Consider the following 20,440-nt stretch of genomic DNA (forward strand, 5'->3'; position numbering starts at 1 on the left):
TAGTAGCCTGGTAAAAAAAAATTTGTTATGAGGGGTGCGTGTGTATTTTCTGAGGAGTTATTTCAAAGTAGTTGTATAAAAACTTTAAATATATACTACATTTATATCACTAAAACTGCATAACCAATATAATTACATCAGTTACACCTAGACTGTTTTCTGTATTGTCAGCTGAAGACACAATGAATGGAAACACATCCTGTTGGCCTGATGCTTCATTTTATGAAAACATGGTCATTATGAGTTAATAGTGAAAGCTTGAATGAATGCTTGAAATTTCAGACATCATTTTTGTTTACAGTGTTCAATAATTTGGCTTTACTAGCATATCAGACCTAACACCAGCCTCTTGTCTTGGATTGTATAAGGTCTTTGAAAGATCCTTCCTAATTATTTAAAATAGGTTAATGTCGCACCCATTTTCAAAGGAGGGAAAGAAGGAGGATCTGGGCTAGTCAGCCTCACTCACCTCAGTCTCCAGGAAGGTTATGGAAGTCATTTCAACATGAAGGACAAGGAGATGTCTGTGAACAGCGAGTATGAATTTATCAAAGGTAGATTATGCTTGGCCAGCATGATTGCTTCTTTCATGAGATGACTTGGTCAGTGGATGAGGAAAGAGCACTACTGATTGTTGCTTTCCTTGTCCTTCACAACGTAATTACCACTGCCTTTTATAGATGTAGGAAATTAATGTTTTTTGGGGTTTTCTGTTTGGTTTGGGGGGTTTTTGTTGCTGTTGTTGTTGGTTGTTTTTTTTTTAATAAAGAGTTCAATATATTCCTTCATTAGAAAAGAGGTTTTGGAAAAACTGGACAAGAAAACCTGGTCTGAAAAGCTTTGCTGTGATGTGGTAGAAAAGCACTGTGCTTACAGAAGCTGATAAAAGTCCAATCACATAAATAGAAAAATGGTGAAATTAATCTGTGAATTGTAGATTGGCAACATACTGTTCTCTCAAATATTTCAATTGTGTTAAAATGGAAAGCCAGTATTTTTGTCCAATATCTAGACATTCTGACCCTGATATCTGTAAATTCAGGCTGGGCTGGAAGGAAGGTGGCCATTTAAATTCTAACTCTTCATTGGACTAGATGTCCTGGACAAGTATCCATTCTGTTCAGCATCTGCATTTCTGAAACAATTCAAGTGGACATAAGAGGAAGTCATCTGCGTATAGTACAATGTCCAGTATGCAGAGATGCCATTACTCTTGACTCCTATCTCATAAAAGGAATATGGGTTATTACCCCGAAGTGATTGAGATGAAGGGTGGAAATGGGGAAGAGTAACTGAAGAAAAACTAAAGCAGCCAAGAAACAAATGGTGCCCTGTACAAGATGGTTTATTCCAACTTCCTGAAGGTTGTTTTGAATGCTGGAGGAAACATAATATTCAGATCTGTGCCAACACTTCTTCCTCCAAACTGAGCTGATTGGGATATACTAGAGCAGAAAATAGCAGGTAGAGCACCATGCAGCCCAGGAGTTAGGTGGTGAAACACAAGAGGGGAATTTATTATCTGAATGTGGTTTTGGAGGTCCATAAGATGGTTATGAGGCTGTGTCTATTTTATGATAATAGATCATACTGAAGATCAAGATTCTTGATCCTAGACACCCAAGTCACACATCTGATGTGCTAGAATATCTCTCTGTTTTCTGTGAACAATAAAGAATTTTCTGTGGGAAGGGTGGTTAGTGGTGGGGGATGAATATTGATTTTCCACACTGCTTTTGAAGGCGAGTTCTCGTTGAGCTCTGTGATTCACAGAAATAAATTTATCCCTAGAGAATGTTTGCCAATAGTCGTTGTTCCCTAGTTACCCAGAATTTCCTGATTAATAAATTTGAATTTAGGGTGCTTATGTTTTGTTGAGATAATGCTGTTTCTTGGAGCTGTTCTGCAATGCTTTCTGGATTTTTCTTTGTTTTGTTTGTGGATTTATTTTATTTTTTTTAAAGTAGAGCTGAATATTTACAGACAAAAATAAGAAATATTCTCCAGAAGTATTCTCCAGAATAATAGACATTTTATTTCCACTCTTTTTTCTAGTCCTAAAAAGACTTGACATGAAAGGCCTGTTATTTCGTCTAGTCCATTTCCCACTTCATGATTGTTCCCTGAGTTATATCTACTAGCTATTTCTTCCCCCCCCAATAACAAAGCACCCTTCCACATATCCATGTACATATACATCATTTTATTTTTTATTTTTTATTTTCTATATCATTAAACATGGCACTATTTGACTACCCCACAACTTCAAATAAATATATCTTATCAACAATGTTAATCACTTTGACAAATAAGGAAAAAGGCAAGAAGAAATTGTCCTTTAAATGTCATTTTGCTACAAGTAATGGGTGGAACATCATAGGACAGTATTACTGGATGTTACTGATATGTTCAGGATTTGTGGCTTCACTTTTAGTATTGCCTACCATTTGAAGAAGTTTTTCTTTTTTGAAAAGATAAATACCTTGCATACAGCTAATAGTTTACCGAGACAAAAAGCAAGACCAAGTAGTTCTCTCTCTCAAATAGCGACTCACTTTGAAAGATGCTTTTTTCTGTCTACTGTAGGCATGTAGGAAGGTTCAGCTTTTTGTAACCAGTGAATTGATATGAGTGGGGCTAGGCATGTGTTTAAAGAGAGTTACTTTCTACCTGTTTGTGGAATAAATTGTGTCTGACTGCTACATAACTAGCCATTTATAGAGACATACCTTATTTTTTTCCACTATTCCTTGTGCAGGTGCTTATCTTCTTTGTTCACTGCTTCAAATAATCATGGACTAAATTAACCACAATTATAAAACACAGCAGAATTAATGAAAAAATATACCTCCTTTCAGTGCTCAACTAGTATATTTAATTATAGTGAAATATTTTACCAGTTGCATATTCAGAATGCAAATATTCACAAATCTCCCAAATGCCATCAGATACTGTATGTAACACTCCATTTAATAAAAAAAAAATAGCTAAATAAAGAAAATATGCCATTTAACATCAAATAAATAACTGCTGAATATGATAAAGAAGGAAATAAAGTTGGAAAGGCTTGATTCTGATTTCACCAAATATGACAGAGAATTTTTGCAAGCAAAAGCACATCTCACTGCTGCAGATTCTTCTGCATTTGCAATGTGATAGACTAGTAAAGGGGAAAAAAACCCCAAACCTAGCCCAGAAACAATTCAAGTTTCCTATCAAATAGACTTTCACAATGACAAATGACTGTAGGCTATCATGGAACAAAACTATTTACTACTCTCATATATTGGTAAGATTTTATGTATTTCGTATTTTTCTAAGCTAAAATTGCTTCTGCTTTCTTTCTGTTTTTAAAACACGTGTTTTAACTTTATTTAAAATTTGATTTCTGAAAGCATAGTTAACACTGAGTTAAATAATTTAATCAGAATGGCCTGAGTATGCACGGTTCATGCAAGTTCTACTACCTTCTCTCATGTAGTTTTTATTTTTCTCATACATATGAAATCCCTAGAGTTAAACGATTTTGCAAAATCAAACATACCCATAGGCTCAGCAAATCTGAAGGGTCCTATGGTGTCTGTACAGTCAAATAATTTTTAAAATGTTTGCAGAGAATTCTGATAGGAAGCGTACCCTGGGTGGCATTAGCAAGAGGACAGCCTGCAGGCCAAGGGAAGTGATTATTCCCCTCTATTTCACACTTGTGATGCTGAGGCTGAAGTCCTGCGTGCAGTTCTGAGCTCCTCAATAGAAGAAAGACAAGGGTAGCCTGGAGAGAGTCAAGCAGTAGAGGCTGGAGACCCAGCTTTGCTTAGCCGGTAGACTGCAGGGGTGAAGGAGAATATCATTGCTGTCTTCAACTCCCTATTTTTTGCTTGCAGGAAAGATGGAGCCAGACTGTCCTCAGAGATGCAGGGTGAAGAGGTAACTGTCACAAGATACAACAAAGGAAATTCCCATGAGACTGAAGGAGAAGAGTTTTCCTCAGAAGAGTGGTTATGCTTAGGGTCAGAGGCCCCGGGAGGTTGTAGGAATCCCCATCCCTGGAGGTATACAAAACTTGACTGGAAAGGTCCTGGGCCACATGCTCAAACATTACCTGACTTTGAGTAGGAAGATGGATAAGATTACCTCCACAGCTGCCTTCAGCCTAAAACATTCAATAGGTCTATGAATTTAAGAAGGACATGTAGGTTTTACAGAAGCTGGTGTATACATTAATTTCTGAAAACAACAACAACACTGAAAACATATACTGCATAATCACTCCATGGTTTTGTTTATAGAACTCAGGACATTTTATTCACACACCTCATTCTTTTAGTTAGAAAGTACAAGTTTAAGTTCTGAATCCTTGCCTTCTGAGTGTTAGGGTGGAGAAACTATTCATAAACCTATGTTATTGCAACAACACAAATCCTGGACCATTATTAGAATTTTTCTCCATGATGGATGAGATGATAATTAATCATTTCTTTATCTTTCTTAAAGCAATTCTTATTCCTCTGCTCTGATCACTACTTTTCAAAACCAAACTTAAAATTTTAGAGGTGATATTGTGAAAATGTGTCTAAAGCCATTTTTCCTTGACATAAAGTTTCATTTAGATGGAAAAGCATTGGGGGGGAAAAAAAAAAAAAAGGAATCCTACTTTAAAAGACAGATGAAGGCAAAAAAATCTGAAAAAAATCCAATGGAAAATCACATTTTTATAGCATTACAATAAAAATGCAGTCTTTAATTTTGCAGAAATATATATATCCTCATGAAATTTCCAAATTAAAGTTATACAAAAAGTTTGATTTTGACTAATCAGAACACCCTGACAGTCTTGAAATAATTTAATTTTCTCTATTTTTCCCCATACCTCACTGATAGCATCTATATATTGGGGTTTTATTTGCTTAAATTTTGGTCAAGTGCATTGATATTTCATTCTGTCTCTGCCAGAACAAAATGACTGAAATATGGGTACATTAATGTGTACTATAGAAAACTTTGGAATAGATTAACTTTTGTCTTTATCTGACTACAATACAGAGACTTTTGGTTCATTCTTTTTGTAAATTTTTTTTTACATTTTTTCAAAATGCATGTGTTAAATATCAGGAAAATACCTTATCTTGTAGATTCTGTTAGTTTCTTTCATAATTTCAAGTAAGTACGAAGACTATATGTAGTGTTTTTAACAAATATGATTTGCTTTCTTGATATTTTATTTATTTATGAAGTACCATGCTTACTTGTGGTGCTACAGAAGTAATTAACAGTGTATATATAATGAGTCACAGTGAAAAACTGACACAGTGGATGTTATTTGAATTCCAAATGGTCTTGATTTACAAGCCTGGTTCATAACTTCACTTCTAATGATTAATAATACCTTACCTTTTTACATGTAGTTTTCATAAAAGGGGATCTCAAAGCACTTTACATCAGACACAGGCAACTGTTGCACTGCATTGCCAGGATCTTGATGTTTAGTATATACATGCAGTGTAAAAAAATATTGTAAAAATTAAAAAGGGAAAGAAGAACGAACATGCAGTATAACTGTCTTAAAGTTGAAATGGCATTTTGGCTTATTTCAAATAATGACAAGGTGTACAGTAGAAGTTAATGGCAACTGCTGGGGGGAGTGAGCAAGCGACTGGATAGGGGCTTATGTGCCATCTGGGGTGAACTCACCACTTTTTACAATTATGATAATATAATACAATATAATTTGTAAAGAAGGAGAGGAATAAAGTTTATTGCACTCTTGGAAAATGGAAAGTTCTGCTGGCCAAAGCCCATCAGGTCACATGAAGTAATTTGAAAATTACTATCACTGATGTATGCTGAAAAAAAGTTGTGGAAAGGGCTATTTTGCAGATATCTTATAATTTGGATATGAATCTTTCTACTGCTTGAAAACACAAATTTTGTCATGTACTCTATCTTCAAAACCAGTCTGCTTTAATAGAATCAGACAGTTGTGAATTATTTAGATGATGATTTGACCCCCTTCTTCACTTTATAACTTTCTTGAACATGTTTAGCATTCAAAAATGATTCTCTTTTGGCTGTCAGCATTTGGGTCTTGATCCTAGATGACCTACTTGTGTACTTATTATCACCACTGAAAGCAGTCTAAGGAGTAATCTTGTTTAAGTATTCAGCATTGTACAAATAAAATATTGTGTACAAGTCTTATGACCTGATTCTAAGAATGTGGAAATAGAGAAGAGTTCCCAAAGGAGGACAACATAAATAACCAAGAGTTTGGGAAATAACCCTTATCTTCAGAGGCTTGTATTGCTGAGTCCTGGGAGGGAACACTGGATCATGAACTCTTAGTCCTCTACTGTTACAGAAAGTCAAAAACTGTAGAGAAGAAATAAAAAATACAGAAAGAAACCATTTTAAAAATGGATCAACCTCATTTTAAAACTAGTTCTGTTTTGTCTCAATCTTCCCTCCAGAGGGTTGTTCTGGGAATTTACAAATCTTCTAGTGGCTAGGAAGCTTGTTCTGGCTTCCATCTTCAAAGTACGCAAGGCTGCTAAGATCCATTTTTTTCTTGCCCTAATTCTCCCATTAGGTTAAAGAGTTCATCTCCATCCCTTGAGTATGCACTTACACAGGGAAAGTTTTTTGATATATCTTGCTTTTTGATCTTGGCAGCTTCATAGTACCTATGGTTGGAAATTTAAGTTTGAAAAATTTATTGTCAAAATCAGATTCAGTATCTTAGTTAGAGAGGTGATTCAATTTCAAAACAACTCATTAAAAGAGGTGGTGGAATCCCTGGTGTTTGGCAAAATGGAATTTCTTTCAAAAAGATACGCTTTGAAGCAGTTTTTTAGAGAAAATGTTTGGCTTCTTTGTGTAGGAGAAATGACGCTGTCACTGGTCTATTTTGGTCTCAGGAGGTCTGAATGTATGTACAGGGTCTGGCTGGGATGAAGTTTGTATTCTTCACAGCAACCCACATGGTGCTGTGTTTTGGATTTGTGACTAAAACAGCACTGAAAACACACCAGTGTTTTTGTTATTGCTGCACAGCGCTTGCACATCATCAAGGTTTTTCTTTTTTCTTTTTTTTTTTTTTTAACCTTTTTCCCATTCTGCACTTTCCTCCCCCCAGCAGACAGGCCAAGTATGTGCAAGAAGTTGGGAGGGGACACAAGCAGCTGACACTAACTGACCAAAGGCATATTCCATACCATATGACATCATGCTCAGTAATAAAAGCTCAAGGAAAGGAGGAGGAAGGGGGGATGTTTGGGGTTATGGCATTTGTCTTTCCAAGTAACTGTTATGTGTGCTGAGGGTCTTCTTTCCAGGAAGTAGCTAAACATCTGCCAGCCGATAGCAAATAGTGAATGAATTCCTTATTTTCCTTTGCTCACATGCACAGCTTTGTTTCACATGTTAAACTATCTTTACCTTGACTCATGAATTTTCTTGCTTTTTCTCTTTCAATTCTTTCCCTCATCCTGCTGAGGGGAGTGAGTGACTGGGTAGGGGCTTAGGTGCTGACCAGGGTCAACTTACCATAGTATCTTTTTACAATCTACATTTTGAGGTCTGAGCAGTATATAAGACTGCAATACTAGTATTTCTAGCACAGCCATTGTGGTGGGTTGACCCTGGCTGGATGCCAGGTGCCCACCAAAGCCGTTCTATCACTCCTCCCCTCTCAGCTGGACAGGGGAGAGAAAATATAACAAAGGGCTTGTGGGCCGAGATAAGGACAGGAGAGATCACTCACCAATTACTGTCATGGGCAAAACAGACTCAGCTTAGGGAAAATTAACTCAATTTATTACCAATCAACCAGAGTAGGGTAATGAGAAATAAACCAAATCTCAAAACACCTCCCCTCCACTCGTCCCTTCTTCCTGGGCACAACTTCACTCCCGGATTCTCTACCTATCCCTGCCAGTGGCACAGGGGGGACGGGGAATGGGGTTTACGGTCAGTTCATCACACGTTATTTCTGCCGCTTCAACCTCCTCAGGGGGAGGACTCATCACACTCTTCCCCTGCTCCAGCGTGGGGTCCCTCCCACGGGAGACAGTCCTCCATGAACTTCTCCAACATGGGTCCTTCCCACGGGCTGCAGTTCTTCACGAACTGCTCCAACATGTGTCCTTTCCATGGGGTGCAGTCCTTCAGGAGCACACTGCTCCAGTGTGGGTCCCCCACGGGGTCACAAGTCCTGCCAGAAAACCTGCTCCGTGGGCTCCTCTCTCCACAGATCCACAGGTCCTGCCAGGAGCCTGCTCCAGCGTGGGGTTCCCACGGGGTCACAGCCTCCTTTGGGCACCCACCTGCTCTGGCGTGGGGTCCTCCACGGGCTGCAGGGGGACAGCCTGCCTCACCATGGTCTTCCCCACGGGCTGCAGGGGAATCTCTGCTCTGGCGCCTGGAGCACCTCCTCCCCCTCCTTCTTCACTGACCTGGGGGTCTGCAGGGTTGTTTCTCTTACATGTTCTCACTCCTCTCTCCGGCTGCCATTTCTGTCTGTCCCGCAACTTTTTTCCTTCTTAAATATGTTATCACAGAGGTGCTACCACTATCGCTGATTGGCTCGGCCTTGGCCGGCGGTGGGTCTATCTTAGAGCCGGCTGGCATTGGCTCTGTTGAACACAGGCGAAGCTTCCAGCAGCTTCTCACAGAAGCTACCCCTGTAACCAACCCCCCCCACTACCAAAACCTTGCCACACAAAGCCAATACAGCTATAAAACTTATTTATACTAAAATCTCTCCTCAACTCTCCAGAGCAAATGAAAAATCTCCATACTTTGAATAAGCTACAATAATATAAAATTTCTTAAAATATTAAGCAAGCTTAATCAAACTCTTATAATAAGAGGAAGAAGACATACTTTATATATCACTAAGTGGGTAATATCAAAGGGAAAGGGAATATAAATAGCAGTTTGGATGGAAAGGCAACTGGGCCAGAAGAAGAGATCAGGAGCAATATCAGGAGGCTTTCTGGAGAGGTTCACAGAACTTCATCGGTATCTGGTATGGAAAGACTTTGGATTTTTTGATTAATTTTCTCCTTATTAGAGTTATTTTCTGTAATTATGTAGAAGGATCAAAAAACTAAATAGAGCCTCTATTGGGTTTTTATTGTTTATAGAAGTCAAGTTAAAAATTAAAAGTTCTTAATCACATCTTTGAAGGTCATTTAAAGACCATTCTTTGAAGGGCACTTCAAATTGTGTCTGAACTACTGTGGCCTTTTCAGTAATAGTCTAGGAGAGAGAGGTAATGTCCTAATGCTCCACTCCAAAATGGAATGTTAAACAGTGTTTTCTTGGGGAAGCAAAATGCAGCCTTTTTGTTGGAAAAGGAAGGTTTGCTTCAGATAAGCAAATTTTTTAGACATTCATATTGACCTTGGGAAAAAAAATAGATCCTTTATTCTATTGTGAAAATATCTAGAAAAAAGACCTGCTTTATGTCAATAATAAAACAAATATCTCCTGTGCCTTCCTCCTATATTATTTAAATTATGTACCTTTTACTATAAAAAATAAATACCTTTATGAATAATGTTCCACATGCAAGTTATTCACCAGCTTCTGCCATATTTATCATACTGACAATGGTTTATTTTATTATGTGCCCTTTGCAAAACGTAGTAAAGTTATATTCACAAGTGACTATGATTGAGGAAGAAAACATGAAAATCTTAGAGGGAATAAAGCATAGTCTTGAAGCAATGGTAGTAATAGGAGCATACAGAAGGTAAAGGATATGCTGTACAATGGCAGGCATACTATTTTCTTCATGCCTTTAGGTCCAGATCTTCTTATCCAGCTCTACTGAACAGAATGTGTTATTGTTACAAGTTCCTGAAACATACAGAATTTGCAGCATGTTATCTTGCTAACATGAGAAATCAGCCATGAAAATATGCAAACAGTACAACATGTGGGCAAGGGGACAAGGAAAGGAGAAAAAAGGAAAGAAAGCATGTTTAGGGAAGTAAGGCAACTAGACAACATTAAATGTGTAGAAAAATGCAAAGAATGACTGAAAGAAAACAATGAAAAAGGAGATGTGACTGATAGGCCAGAGGGTTGTGCTGCCATCCAGAGGCACCTTGACAGGCTGGGGAAATGAGGCAACAGGAATTTCATGAAGTTCCACAAGGAGAAGTGCAAAATCCTGCACCTGGGGAGGAAAAACCCCATGCACCAGTGCATGGCTGGAAAGCAGTTTTGCAGAAAAGGACCTTGGGTCCTGGTGGACACCAAGTTGAACATGAGCCAGCAATGTGGCCTTGCAGCAAAGAAGGTGAGTGATGTCCTGGACTGCATTAGACAAACTATTGCCAGCAGGTTGGTGGAGGTGATCCTTCTCCTCTACTTGGCACTGGTGAGGCCACACCTGGAGTGCTGGGTCCAGTTCTGGGCTCCTCAGTACAAGAGAGACATGGACATACTGGAGAGTCCAGCAAAGGGCCACAAGGATGATGAAGGGACTGGAGCATCTCTCCTATGAGGAAAGGCTGAGACATCTGGGACTACTTAGCCTGGAGAAGTCTCAGGGGGGATCTTATTAGTGTTTATAAATACCCGAAGGACTGTGCAAAGAGGATGAAGCCAGGCTTTTTTCACTGGTGCCCAGTGACAGGACCAGAGGCAATGGGCACACACTGAAACATGGGAGGTTCCCTCTGAACATCAGGAAACACTTTTTCACTGTGAGAGTGACCAAGAACTGGCACAGGTTTCCCAGGGAGCTTGTGGAGTCTCCATCCCTGGAGATACTCAAGAGCTGTCTGGACATCATGCTGGGCAACTGGCTTTAGGAGGCCATGTTTGAGTAGGGGGATTGGACAAGATGACCTCCAGAGGTCCCTTCCAACCTGGACCATTCTGTGATTCTGTGAAAAGTCACCAAGCACATGAAAATGTAAGTAAGGAGAGGAACAGTAAAACCCAGAAAGTTCAGTAATAGAATAATGTAGATGTAACGATGTAAAGGCTGAGGACAAAGTGACAGCAGTACTTGCAGAATTAGTTCTGCCTCTGTGCCAGCATGCCCAATATATATGTTTCAACAGTACTCTGATGTAGGTTCACTGGCATGATATATACCACAGTTTGGAAATATCAAATTTAAAAACTTGAATCCAAACAAAAATCAATGTAATTTGTGCTTCAAGTTACATATGGGTGATTTTGAGAATCCCATATTTTTCCTAATGATCACAGTGCCTGTAGAGCTGATCAAACCAAGTCTTCCTTAAATTCCTCTCAGACTCTCCTTTCCCCTTACCTGTGATTTGTTTTCCCCTTTAGCATTCTGTACAACTTCAGAAGAACGTGCATCTTGTAACATATTTTTTTCCTCTCATATCCTTTTTTCTTCATTTTTTTTACATGATCTCAGTACAGGTGGTCCTCCTTTCTTTTTCTACTTTTTTTTTGCTTTTTGTGCCTAGACACACAATATCTGTTTGTTAGGCAACACTTTCACTGTTAAGTCCTTTCTGAACAATCACTTCAATTGCAATATAGAGAAGAACAGTAATATTAGCTTTAAAACTGTCCACTGTATTTCTTCCCTAGACTTCTCAGTGTGTCCTCCTGACACCCTTGTTTGTCTCTAAGATTTTAGGTTCTTTTGGGTACAGATTGCCATTGCTCATTCTGTGCATCTGGTAATGCTTTACAGTTAAGGAGTAATAGAGTCTAAGGTCTGGTTTCCATTTTCATGCAAGACACACCACTTAGACAAGAGAATATATATATATTAGTATGAGGACAGGAATTAGAGTTCTCATTTGTGATTGGCTAATGGCACTGTAGAGTGATTTGTAAACCCGATTATATCTAGTGATTGATAATGGTTAATTTATTTCAAAGAGCACGGTGCCAAGACTAAAAGAATAATCAGCCAACAAAAACATCACTTCATCATGTAGATAACTCACATCCACTTTTTTTTTCACTTTCAGCTATATTAAAATATTTAAAAAATAAAGTCCTTGAACAAAGAACATCATGGTGCTGATTCAAGGCTCTATTTAGCTGAAAATTATTCATACCCAATAGAAATGACATTTTAGTTTTAGACTGCCAAAGTGAACTTTATTAGTATGTCATTAATCATTGTCTTGGAGGTGACACCTGGGGAAAATAATTTAGTGGAGATTAGAGCACTCAAATGTAACACTGAAAATATCACATTTATTTCCAGCATCAATCAGTCAACGAAACACATATTAACAAAAAATGACATTTATGTATATTTAAATCTGCTCATAACAAAATGCACTGCTTTCTATTCAGGAACATTTTCTATTTTTTTCACATTTTATATTGAGTTTATAGTTTATATAAAAATCTACTGTTATCAATATATTCAATTTAAAATTTGTGTAATAAAACACATCTGAAAGAACATAGAAATTGGAAAGTTGTGCCAAAGAGAACCATTTGTTGGAAAAACAAACATTTCAAAAAGAAATATCCACCTCTCCATATAGTCTACAGGCATTGCTGCATAGCCAATATTTAACTCCAATAGTTGAAATACTGTTCCCTTTCTTAGACTTTGTTGGTAATGTAATAATAATAAAAAAAACCACCCATCCACCCACACAACCAACCAACAATTTTTATTTTGAGATGAAAAAAATATAATTTAGTAAATCTCCCCAAAAAGCTGGCATCAAAGTAAGGGCATATTAATTCTTATCTTTCAAAAAAGCAATAACTTTTGTATAGCTTAAGTCATGTGACTTGGACTAAACAATAAAATTGCTCTCTTTCTCTCCTTTACTCTCTGTTAACACTTGTCTGTATCTCACCTTTACCAGACTCAGGGTGCCATAATCTTACAGTTTCTAACTTAACTTCTTTCCCCTAATATTCCCTGGGAAATCATTGTTAAAACTGAAGAAAGCAGAAAATCACTCTTTTCTAAAGGAAGTGTTATACTTGTTTTTATTAGAGGATGAGAAAATCAGCTGTTTCCTACTCTTTAAGTTTTTAAGCATGAAATACTGTCCTGATACAAAAAAAGGAAATCTGTTCCTAAGAAATAAAATATTAAGTCACCGCAAATTAAAATCAGGCATACTTGGTATACAAATTTACAGTTTTACAAATAAAACTAGAAGTATTCAATACTAAATTTTGGTTAAGTTTAAAGATTATTATTTTTTTCATATTAATGAAAGTTGTTATTATCTGATTCATAATGGAAAACTTAAAAAAAAAATCTCTGTATGTTGTATTCTATTCTGAAAATTTATTACCTCCTTATTGTGGTTTAAGCCCAGCCAGCAACCAAGCACCATGCTGCCGCTCACTCACTTCGCCCCCCACAGTGGGATGGGGGGAGAGAGTTGGAAAAAAAAGTAAAACTCATGGGTTGAGAAAAAGCCAGTTTAACAGGACAGAAAGAAAGAAAATAATAATGTTAATAATGATGATGATGATTGATAATAATAATAATAAATATTAATAGAATTGGAATATACAAAACAAGTGATGCACAATGCAATTGCTCACCACTCGCCGACTGATGACCAGTTAGGCCCCAAGCTGCGATCTACGCCCCCCCAGCTACCCCCTGCCCCCCAGTTTCTATACTAGGCATGACATCAGGGAATAGGCATAGGGTATGGAATATCGCTTTGGCCAGTTTGGGTCAGCTGCCCTGGCTGTGTCCCCTCCCAACTCCTTGTGCCCCTCCAGCCTTCTTGCTGGCTGGGCATCAGAAGCTAAAAAATCCTTGACTTAGTATAAACACTACTTAGCAACGATGGAAAACATCAGTGTGTTATCAACATTCTTCTGGTACTAAATCCAAAACATAACACTATACCAGCTACTAGAAAGAAAATTAACTCTATCACAGCTGGAACCAGGACACTCCTCCATTCTCCTCTATTGCACTAAGGTAGTGGGTACAAACATAATTTCTTGGCAATGTCAGAGAAGCATGTCTTTAAATAACTGTATATACTAAATATTACAGAGGTGCATACTCTTCCATATTTATTATGACACAAACCTGATTTAAAGGCTGTGTGCATTATGTATGTATGCAGTACAATTAAGCATATTAAAAGGACACAGTAACAAAAAGAGAACCTTAAATATAATGCTGTTTCAGAGAGAAACTGAATGTTCATTTTCACAATGAGTGGCTACTATGAAATCTATGAAATAAATATGATTCAGACCTCTTAGCATGCAGAGGCAGTTCAAGAAAGTGAGAATGAATTGGTAACTATGACATCGATTTAGAAGGTACAGCCAAAAAATAATATTACCCATCTAGTTTCTGTAGTCGATAAAACGTGAGCTCCCTGGAGTCAAGGTATATTTGCTTTGCTAAACTTAACAGTAAGAATTGCCACCACACAACAGCAATCCACAACAGGGAGGAGTTTGAATAGCTATAGCTACAAATCAAAAATTTACTTGAGAAACAAATATTTTTCCTTCCTAAAGATAGATCCTTATCATCCACAACCCTGCTTTTCCTCATGCTGGCAGCAGTGGCACTGTAAGAAACAAACATTTGTGGTCAATGAGGGCCCTGGGAGTATGAGCGTCTAGGTGAAAGACAATGAGAGAAAGTACTGGAAAAAATAAAGGAAAATGAGTTATTTCAGAACTAAGTCATTGGGAGTAGAAGTTACAACTTGAAATCTCATCTGATCTAAAGCAAATACTTCCTAAATGTAACTTTCATTCCTGGTTTTAAAAGCATGTGTTTCCTGTGCAGAGGCACCACATCACTGAGAACTCAGCAATGTTTCAAGATCAGATGAGGGCAGGGTGCTCTTTGGGGAGCAGCAGCAGAGCTCGACTTAGTTGTTTGTCTTTTCAACCAGACATAGGCTTCCCTTACTGCTGAACTATTTAGTCCTTCACCAGCCTAGAAAAGGCACAACTGCTCACAGAAGTAATGCCCTTTCCTTTAGAGAGCATTGGAGTCTTTCCATCAGCTCCAAAGAGCCCATCTTGAATAACTGATCTACACTGTTCCATGCCTCACTTTCCTCTTCGGCTATATGAGAACTATAAAGTTCATAAAGCAGAATGCTCTTAAATAAAGGTGCTTTATGAACATATAGTAGAGCTCAGAATGATATAAACTGAGAAGAAAGCACAGCAAACATAATATTTATCCAAAGGTATGTGAAGAGTGGTAAGTAACAGCGAGCCTTTTTGGGCCTACTGCTTGAATCTTTATAGTGCTATAGCAAGATTATAAAAAAACTCACCACAAACAAAATCAAGCAAACAAAACCACAAAACGCTGTATTTTAGCCAACATGAGAATATACTCATACATAAAAGAGCACATGCTACTAGAACCCAGAATCGACCCCCTAACCAAATGAAATGAATCAAGGATATCTCAAGGTACTACAAGTATTAATATTTAACAGAAAATTTTTTGCTTCAGATAAAGGTCAGGAATTCACTTACAGTACCATTATCGCAAATGTGAAATCTAGCATGGATGGAGACTCAAACTGTAGCTGGCTGCTATAGGTTGCTACAGCAACCTGTAAAGGTTGAAAATGAGTTCAATGAAGTCAAAAGTCAGGAAGCTGAAGTTAGAACACACTTCTTTGTTCATTTTATGTTACTCTACCAGACTGGTATATTCCTGATATTTTAAACACAGTCAAACTAAATGTGTTTCATTTGTCTGTGTGTGATTTTGCTACAGGAATATTAAGTGTTAAATACATCAAAATTTATTTGGCTATACTGCAAGCTGAGGTAACTTGTTTTCTAAGTATGCATTAATATATTAGTGAACAGGTTGCATGGACTGTAACTATAAAATTAGCTTTTGAGTGAATACTGAAGTTGAATCCTGGGATGCAAAACAGAGAATATTTTGCCCTTGGTTCTGGAAGTTTTTTATATTTAAAAAATAAAGTAGTCCCCCTGTTCATCTGTGAATGAAGATGTGGTTCAGTATGGAGAGAAGTGATTTTTATGGATGTTCTTGGCTGGCAGGAGGTCTCTTCTACGATTAATGAGAAACATGTATTTTTGAAAACATTTCTTAAAATTTGACACATTTTCTAACATTCTTTGGGAGGTAAACTTAATTATTAAATATGACTCAATAGTTTACCATACTGTCACTGTTTCTTTTTCCAGCCTTCTCTGTTTCCATTCCATGAAGACCAACAATTTTCGCATATGTTGTCTTATTCATTAGTCCGTTAGGATGAGATACTAATGATTTCTCTCTCATTTTGTTGTTTATCCATTGGTCTAAGTGGTGACTGATGTTTCATATAATAACCTCTGAATAAACCTTTTGTTGTTTTCTCAAATTTTGTCTGACATTGGCCCCTCTATCTCAGGCAAGTTATAGAGAAAATACAAAAGTCTTATGAGGTTGTAGAATAAATGATTAAGAGTATGGAATTCAGATTAAGGATTAATAGTAATATTAGATTATGCCATTAGGAAAAGCGATGTATGAAAGGACACAAAGATATAAAAACATTAGAAAAGAAATGTCATATGGTAAACTTTCCAGGCCCTGATTATTTTTTTTCTTAATATACCTGACTATGATTTCTACTTCTAAAGTTATTACTTGCTTTTGCTTTTAATGTTTTCTCCAGCATAGTAGCTTGGTGTCACCAGTACACTAATGAGAGTATTCAGTCCCCTCAATAGAGATCTCATTTTCAAAACGTATTTCACAAATCCAAGCAGGAGAGGTCAACAGACATATCGCCACTACCTGATGTGTTTCTAAACACAGGTTTCCCCCAAATTTACTTAATTGCCTGGATGAGATCTTGACAGGATGATATCAACGTACTTTGGGTCATTAAACAAAGTTCTCTTTCCACTTTCCTAGAAAACTTGAGGAAAGATATAGTAGTCTTACTGACTTCTAAATTTTTCTCCCTACACCTCTTTAAATCATATTAATACCTTTTGCACTACTCTTTTCTCACAAAAAAATTAAAGCCCTGAATCATGTTTACTGGGAACTTCCCCTTTCAGTGACATTCATCTCTTTGAGTTTCAGAGTTGCAAACGCTTCTTTTTAAAAGCAACAATTGAGCAAAATGTCGATTTATTATTGGCTTCCTACTTACTCCTTAGCTTGTGTTATGTAATAGCCATAGCTACCTCTGACTACTCTCCTTATGGCTAGTAACATACAATGTGCATTAGAAGTGAGCTTTGCTGGTCTAAAAGCTCTGCATTTATATGACTGCAAACTTACACATCAGAAAATGACAGAAAGCCAGTTCCAGTGCAACCATCGTGTGATGATCTTTACAACATTTTATTATCTGTGCAATATCCAAAGACCCTTCAAACTGAGATTCTATGTTTGTGAAAAATGTACCAAAATATGTAATGCAATAATAAAATGTATTGTAAGTAATAAGAAAGAAGAAAACAGATGAAAAAAGAGGGAAAGAGTGGTACACCAAGCTCAAGAGAGATTTAGGGACGGCTGAAACAGCTTCTCAGGGAGTATACAATTCCTGTAACAGTAATGGTTTAATCGCATATTTGTTCACCAATATGGGAAGGCAATCACAGATTCAACTGACTTTCTGTAGTGTATTGAAGTTTTTTCTTTATGTTTCTTAAAAGTGAGTCTCTCCTCTTCTACACAACATTTTTGTAATCAAGATGATATGTATTGTAGTTACTGCTTTACCTTTAAATTCTACACACAGTCCTTGCAGAAGTGGCCTTTATTTAAGAAGACCTCTGAACTGCATAGTCAAACTCCTTGGGATAAAAATTTCTATTAAGAGTGAGACTTTACAGTGGAAGTTGTGGGCAATTTTCACAGTGCAGATTCTGTCTCCTTCCCGTTTCAGTTCTCAATAAGCGTAAACTGAAGCTTAAGCTTGTAGCTTTGTATCAGTAGAATCACACAGGCTTTAAAAGAGTGGAAGCAGATTCAGAATTTGGCCCACAGATCATTCTCTTTATTTAATATACTAAGGTGTACAAGTCAGAGTTTGGATACAAAACATGTGCTTAAAAGTAGTTTTTTGTCCAGTATGGTTCATTTGACTTCAGTGGCTATAACTTTCTCTTACTCACCATTTGATTAGTCCTCCCGCTAGCTTCTTAGAGGTGACCAAAAAAAAAGAAAAAAAAAAAAAAAAGAAGAGGATCGTATCATTGCAAGCCAGGGACCAATGGACTGAGGGTTTTACAGAAACTAATTTCTTTACTAAAACATACACTTTTCATTTTTCAAACATGTTAACCTCCACCAATTTTTTAAACTAGGGCATTTTTTCTCTAGAGTAAGCAAACTAATAGAGTATATTGAGCAATAGCATAAAAGAACACCTGTGCAGTAATGAGACAACAGAAGATTTCCCAAATGAATATAAAAAAGGAACATATTGCCTAACTAACCTCTTTACCTTTCTGAAAGAGATAAGAAATTATGACAATGGTAGCTGAGATGAGAGCATTTACTGGGATTTTCTTAATCCTTTGGTAAATTATAGGAACATATTTTGTTTTGCTTTGGCAGTCAGAGTGAAAGAGGTCAAGAGAGAAAAAGCTGATTTTAAAAATATCATATAAAGACATTTTTGGTATCAATGGGAAGTTGCACTGCTCACTACCTACAATCAAAGCACGAATGGTACAGAGATGGAAAGAATATACCAAACACATGATAGAAAACCACTGCTCAAGCCCTCTAGTTATGTATGATTTTCTTGGCAGAAAACCCAGTTAACAGCTTGTTGAATTTCCTGATGATTCAGAACTTTGAACAAGTAGTTAATGAAGACTGGATGCACCAAAAGGAGTTCAGGTAGATAAGACTCAACTGTATAATTGGCTTCACACATGGCAAATGAAATCTAGCATTGATGAACTTAGGGTATCACACATACAATTTCAAGAATATAGCAAGTAGAAATTGAATAGGACCACTCTGAAAGCAGGAGGTTTTGAAAAGTGCCTGTAAATTAAAATGGATGGCAAAGACTAAGCCTAAAAAGTGTATGGAATACTGGGCTGAAGCTGATGTAGAACATGCTTGCATACAATAGTAGTGAAAACTTTGCCATTTTTCTAACACAATGAAAATGCTTATTAAAGAAGATGATAGGCAAATACCAGTTCCAGTGCTGCAGCATAAAATTTATGTAATTTGTCAGTACACAGATTCAGTTCAGAACAATTATGCAATATTGCTCTGAATTTCAGGAGTCTAGGATTAAATCTGACCTTGAAGATGGTAAGGGCTTTTGAAGATCTCAACACTGATGTTTTGTTTAAAAACAGCAATATGAAACTGAAACAGGCAGGCCACTAAGTAATTGTACTTTCTTCATTTCAGTTGGAGGCCATGCAAAACTGGAAGATTCCAAACCATGGTGTCACATTATGGTACTTTGCTACTTGTGTTTCCACCTGTCAGAAAAAAACCTATGAGGCTGCCCTTGCCAAAGATTCCTTGGTTGTCATAGAAATTTTGGATTTCATCAGGGATGAATGCTTGTTCATTTTGTGAATATTTCTAAAGAGGGATCTGCTCTTAAATTCTGAGTTTGAGAGAAGAAATGAACCTACTGTAGTAACTCGTACATCAAATGTGACAGATTCATCATGGATGTACCTATTCACTGTTTTTCCTGTTTTCTTTGGTTGTCTTCTAGAGAACTGAATTGCAGAAGTTGAATAATAGGGAATTGTTTATCTTCTATATTTGCTGAACATATAAAATACATTCCCACAGCATACTCACTAATGAATTAAATGCTTTGTAATTAAATTAATAAACTAATTAAACCTTTATATGTTACATGCATTTACAATGTTACCGTATTTATTATATTGATTTTTCTGTAGGTCAGTGAGAGCTTTGTTACATGTTTACAAAATGCATTTTTAAGTTACTTTAAAAATAACATTAAAAATGATTACTTGTACATTCCCAAAGTCTGCGCACTAAATAATTCCTAAAATTAATTATGTATAATAGATTTAAGACTTCCACAAGAAAGAGTAACATTCCCATAGGAAGACCTTAGTGAGATTAAATTATAGTGTGTTTAGTTTGTTGAAGGTAGAGCATCAGTACCAAGAGCAGTGGAGCTTTCACTTTTAACATCTCTGTAACGTTATTACATTGGAAATGGAATGGGGAAATGTTACAACACTGTTTGAGATCTTCTTAATTCAGAGGAAAGCAAAGACATTGCATGACTACATTACTGGAGTTATCCCATACTGACAGTAAATGTAATCATCTCAAGACAGGAAAAAACCCCAAACTTACTTGATAGTCTCCTTTGTCTGCATGTAAAAAGATTATTTATGACTCAAATCTGGAATTGTTTTGAGCTCACATAAAGAACAGAAAAACATAAGTCCTTTGTGAAGGAAAGCATGAAGCTCTGGACATTGCACTATAGGC

The sequence above is a fragment of the Harpia harpyja genome, chromosome 5, assembly GCF_026419915.1.
Source record: "Harpia harpyja isolate bHarHar1 chromosome 5, bHarHar1 primary haplotype, whole genome shotgun sequence".
Taxonomy (NCBI): domain Eukaryota; kingdom Metazoa; phylum Chordata; class Aves; order Accipitriformes; family Accipitridae; genus Harpia; species Harpia harpyja.